Raw genomic sequence first — 6,000 nt, forward strand, 5'->3', positions numbered from 1 at the left:
ATACACTAAGCTCGATTTCACTCGGCTAAGTTTGATCCAGAAAATTTGGTCCCTGGATCAGATTGATCTACTGGCCCAAACCTGACCACTGAGTTTAGGCCGGTAAATCTGTCTGGTATACTGACCGATTTACTTGGCCATGTCAATCTGGCCTAACCCTTCATTCATATCTGCTTTGGTAATGCATTCGTGGAGTCCGTATGGGAACCCCCCGAATGGAATACCAAACGCATTTGCAAGCGCTGTGCAGTAAAAGCTTACAGACCCATTAGACTATAATGGGGTCCGTGTGTTTGCCGCGCGCTGCCCACATTAATCATGCGAATGTAGACTGTGAACTACTTTCCTGTCCACATGTTCTGTGCAGAGATCTCGTGGCAAGCACAGGGACCCCATTATAGTCTATGGGGATCCGTGTGCTTTTACTGCACAGCGCTTGGAATTGCGTTTGGTATTCCGTTCGGCTGGGTCCCTATGCAGACTCCCCCGAACGGAATACCAACGCAGATGTGAATCAACCCTAATGCGCAGAGTCCACGTCATAATCCGCCCCCTCACAATGGTGCTCTATGGAGACGGCTAGCATTCTTTTTTCATGCTGCTAGCGGAAAAAAGAAACAACACATAGAGTTCACATAGTTGAGGTGACAGAGGTGTGTGCATCACAAAATATACTTGGATTATACAAAGGCCTGTTCGCTTAAGCCTGAGGCCCCACATTGCAGAAACGCAGCTTTTTCTGTTGTAGATGTTGCTGCGTTTTTTTGAGCCCAAATCAAAAATGGCTACAAAAGGAATGGGAAATATATAGGAAGTTTATGCTTCTCCCTTCTGCTCAATACAGTCCTGGCTTGGCTCAAAAGACTGCAGCAAAACCTGCAACAAAAAAGCTGTGTTTCCGCAATGTGGGGCCTTAGCCTAAAAAGCGGTTACTTGCATACCTCATAGGCTATAATGGGATTCACCGGTTTTATACTGAAACTGGTGGAGAGAAAAGTCCGCCTTGGAGGACTTTTCTCTCTACCAATTTTAGGAAGAGTCTGCTCTGGAGATTCCCACGCAAATGTGAACCTAGCCTGAAGCTGATGATCAAAACATGAAGTGAACAGCCCCTAAAGAAACACACCCCTTCCACTTGGCAACAATGCCCTACTTCATGTCCATTCAACCATGGACATGATCTTCTAGGTATCTAATCTTCTCTAGATACCTCAATTGCATGTACACCATTGTGACACCCGTAGACTGGATGACACTTATAGACACTCACTGCAGCATTCTAAACAGTCTGAATCTCTGGAGGGTTTTCGATACCAAACCTGTGAAGCATTTATTCATTGCTCTCTTATTTGTGTAGTGTCAACATATTCTGCAGCGCTTTACAGACATTGTCAGTCACTGTCCCATATAGCACAATAGTAATATTCCAGCACACCCTCCTGTTGTGTAGGATGCCTCTGTGAAAGACGTTTTACAGTCAGTTGAATAATCACAAAAAAACCACGGCACTCTTTCGTAGGTGTATATAAAAATGAAGTAGCAACATTACCATATGACATATATAACACCAGATAGATCATCAAGAATCAGTATCAGGGTACCTTCAAACGTAGTAATCTGCCACTTATTTGGATGTCCTGTTTGATCTTTCCAGGGATACCGCGCCTTGGGAGTTCCTGTCGATTAGGACCATTCATCCTGGCCTAATCAGAAGAGGAAGCCAATGCATGCCATCATGGCAGTCCCGCCACCGAATATGGCGGTTGAAAATGACAGGAATTTCTCTACATTTTCCTCTGTATGAACCTACCCTGACAGTATGAACCATAAAATATATTAAATATTCATACGTTTCAGTCTATTTGACCTTTGCCAGCAATAATCTATAAGTACTGAAGAAAAAAACCTGGAATTTAAAAGAACGGCTGCTTTAAGCTAATCATACCTGTAATAGAAGTGCATTGCAGATAGGCCTGAGAGGCTTCAATAGGCTGTATAGGCAACAGATCACGGCCCATGGATCTTGTTCCCTGGAAACAGCGATCTCACCAAAAATGGTGGCGTCCAAGCGGCATGGGTAAGTAGATGCCTTGGTTAAGTTAGACCAAGTTATCTAAAGGATTTTAATGTCCACAATCAGAGTGCACTCTTATCACAGATATTGCTGATAGGTCTCACTAAATAGCTGCCATATTTAACCCCTTCCACCATCCACCGTAATAGTATAGCAGATGTCAGGTTTTTAAATATGCTCATCTCTTGACTGGCTGTCAAAGCCAAGACCTGACGCTAATGCCCATCATCAGTTTCTGCACTAGTCATGGGCATTAAGACCCCCCCGATACCTTGGTCAAACATGCAATGCATTGGAAAAGTTAGCAGACCACCTGGGTTCAAGATCCCTAGGGGGTCTAATAAATGTAGTAAAAAAAAATAAAAAGAATTAAAAGTCCAAATCACACCCCTTTCCCTAGATTACATATAAAAGTTAAAAATTACTGTGAAACACATAAACATTAGATATTTTTGCTGTTTTGCCTCTGATAAAAATTTGCTCAAGACGTAATCAAAGCGATAGACATTCCCCAGAATGGTATAACTAAAAAGTACACCTGGCCCTGTAAAAAAGATGTATACTATATACCCCCATACACAGAAATCTAAAAAAGTTACAGGTGTCAGAATACGGAGACTTTTAGAAAAAAAAAATTTGTAAAATTTTAGATTTTTGTGAAATAAAACTATATAAACTTAGTATCCCCAGAATCATACCAAAAAAATAGAATACAGGTGACATGTCATTTTGGCTGCGTAGTGAATGCCTTAAAAAGAAGCTTGGAAGAAAGTCACACAAATGAACTTTTTGTCCAATTCTACCCCATTTTGAATTATTTCCCAGCTTCCCAGTACATTGTACAGAATAGTAAATGATACCACTGTGAAGAACAATTTGTCCCGAAAATATTAAGCTCTCATATGCCTCTGTGAATGGAAAAATAAAAAAAGTTTTGGGGATTGGAAGGCAGGGAGTCGAAAACAATAATCCAAAAATGTCACCAGCGGAAAGGGGTTAAAGGCTCAACATTTGCCATAATAATACGACAAAAGACAGGAAAGAGTTAAATATATTGAAAAATATCTGGCTGATTTTCTAAAGCATAGGAAAAGTAGTATTCTTTGGTACATGGTACTCTTGGTGCAAGTCCTTTAAGCAAAAAAAAACCCCACATCTATCCTAAGATACAAATGTTTAAGAAAAGTCTGATAGAAAGGACTAAAACATAGCACGTGAGTCACTTCTTTATGTAAATTTTGGAGGACTGTATTTTTTCCTTCTCACTGAATTTATCTTGTATAAAGGATGGGTGCCACATACAGCATATTCAGTGCTGTGTATTTATTTTGTTTGTGTGTGTGCACAAAAGTGTTAGGCAGATGTGGACTAATGCTGCAAAGAAAGAATGTTTTTAACAATAGGAGTGTTAATCGTTTATTTATGTCAATTACAAAATGAAATGAATAAATAAAAAAGAAACATAAAACAAATCAATATTTGGTGTGACCTCCCCTTACCTTCAGTACAGTATCAATCCTTTTTGGCACACTTGCACACAGTTTGTGAAGAAACATGGCAGGGAGGTTATTCAAGACATGATACAGAACTAACCACAGATCTTCTGTAGATGTAGGCTTCCTGAAATCCATCTGTCTTTTCATCTAATCCCAGACAGACCGGATGACTGGATGATGTTGAGATCAGGGCTCTGTGGGGGTCATCACTTTCAGGACTCCTCCAAAGGGTGGTCACACCAAATATTGATTTGGATTTCTCTTTTGTTCATTCACTTAATTTTGAACATTTATAAAAATAAACTAATATCACTTCTATTTCTGAAAGCATTTTTACTTTTTATCATTTTTTTCCTCATACCTTTAGTGCTATATGTTTTATTGGCATAGGTAAATTTTTATTTATTTTTTCATAAAATCAGTAGTGCAGATATAAACGAGCACCAAACTTTGCAATATACACTTAGTGGTCAAAAGTAATGGGAAGGTACCGGATGTGCCGTTAATAGTAGGTCGCACCTCCGCGAGCCCTGATAACTGCAGCAAGACTACGAGGCATGGACTCCACGAGGTGTTGGAAGAGTTCTGGAGGGATATTGATCCACACAGTCTGCACTGCAGCCCACAATTGGTCCTGTGTAGTTGGCGCTGGGTCCATGGAGCGAACACTGGTATCCACAGCATCCCATAAATGCTCTATGGTGTTGAGGTCGGGTGTGCGGGCAGGGTAATCGAGGTTCGTGAGGTCAGTGGTGTGTTCATTAAGCCAGTCCCATGCCACCAACGAGTGATGACATGTTGCATTGACCTGTTGGTGCACAGCATCTCCATCAGGGAACTCCAAAACCAGAAAGGTAGGCAGATGGTCTGCCGTAAGTTGCACTTATCGAGCACCAATCATTGATCCCTGCACACAGACAATGGGGCCCAAGCAAAGGCGCCAGCAAAGGGACATGGGTCGGGTGTCGATTGTTGAAGCCTATGCAGTGTAGTTCTCGGCGTACAGTCTTGGTGGAAATGGGGTTCTTGCACCCCACATTCAAATCGGCAGCAATTTGACCCACAGTAGACCGTCGAAAGCCCCATATGACTCTGTGGAGGTGACATGATGCCTGGTTTTCGAACACTCGTGGTCGACCGGTGCACCGGTTGCGCGGCTGCCGACATTGTCTCTGCGATATTGCAGGTCCACCCGAGACACTGTTGATCTTGGAAACCCAAATTCCCGGATAATCTCCATAATGCTATGCCCCATGCATTTTGCACCTATTATCATCCCACGTTCAAAGTCTCTTAACTTGCGGCATATTGCCATGTTCAAGAGACACCTGTCTGCATTAGACTGCTCAGATATCCTGGCGACACTAGTGCGATAGGCAACATTGCATCACACTGTTTAAGCATCATATCCGACACAACCGGCACTGGGACATACCTTCCCTTGACTTTTGGCCACTGAGTGTACTTCACTAAAGAAAAGTGCTAGTCTTTACTTCTTATCTTCTTTTATTCTTTCCTACTACCTCAGTCTCAGTTTATATTGGCCTCTTTATAAAGGGGATGGGAAGGAGGAGAAAGACAGACAGGTGGATACTAATTCCTGACAACCCATCTGTGTTGTGAAAAAGAACTGTCTCTATATAATGCTGATGTCTCTCTGAGGAGCTCAGATTTTCCTCCCCTCCCCTCTCCATAGAGGTTTGCTGTACAGATTTGATCAGTGATAGAAAGGTGCAAATAAGTGATGAAACAGGCACTTTTCCTATATAAAGTATATTGCAAAGTTTACTGTCTTCACTTGAATTATAGATTTATGAAAAAAAAATAATTAAGTTTAGTTATTCTTTAAGTCTGGATCCCTTTTCTGTTTACAGATTGCGTAAGTTCATTCTGATATATTACAGTATATTTTTTTCTCCAAAATAATTATACATTTGACAGAATGCAGACAAGAAGTGAATTGCGTTTTTGTCTTTCAACATAAGTCAGTGGTTTCAGTGATCTGAAAAGGGGGCCAGTGCCAGCGTTAATATAGTCAATTGGCCAGTGCAAGTGTTAATAGATACAATACTACATTGCCAATGTTAATATATACTGTTGATTAATAATGTAACACTAACTCTGCCCAATCAAATTAGCAAAATCAGCTTATGTGTTCCTGTTATTAGATGCTTACTGTAAAACTAGATTTCCACTGATCAAGTATTCTGTCTCCAAGAAGGGGCTCAGCAAGCAAGGGCTTTAACCATATTTCACTATTACTAATGTAGGTTAATTTTCTGACTTAGTAACTTTAAGTGATTAATTGTTTTAATATTAGGAGATATATATATCGGGGAAGGTAGCTCAGTAGCAGAGATGGTGTGGACCCAACCAGTCAGAGACAGGGACACAAAATCTGGTGCAAACAGGTTAATTTAGAAAAAAAAC

Source organism: Leptodactylus fuscus, chromosome 1 (assembly GCF_031893055.1).
Source record: "Leptodactylus fuscus isolate aLepFus1 chromosome 1, aLepFus1.hap2, whole genome shotgun sequence".
Lineage (NCBI taxonomy): Eukaryota > Metazoa > Chordata > Amphibia > Anura > Leptodactylidae > Leptodactylus > Leptodactylus fuscus.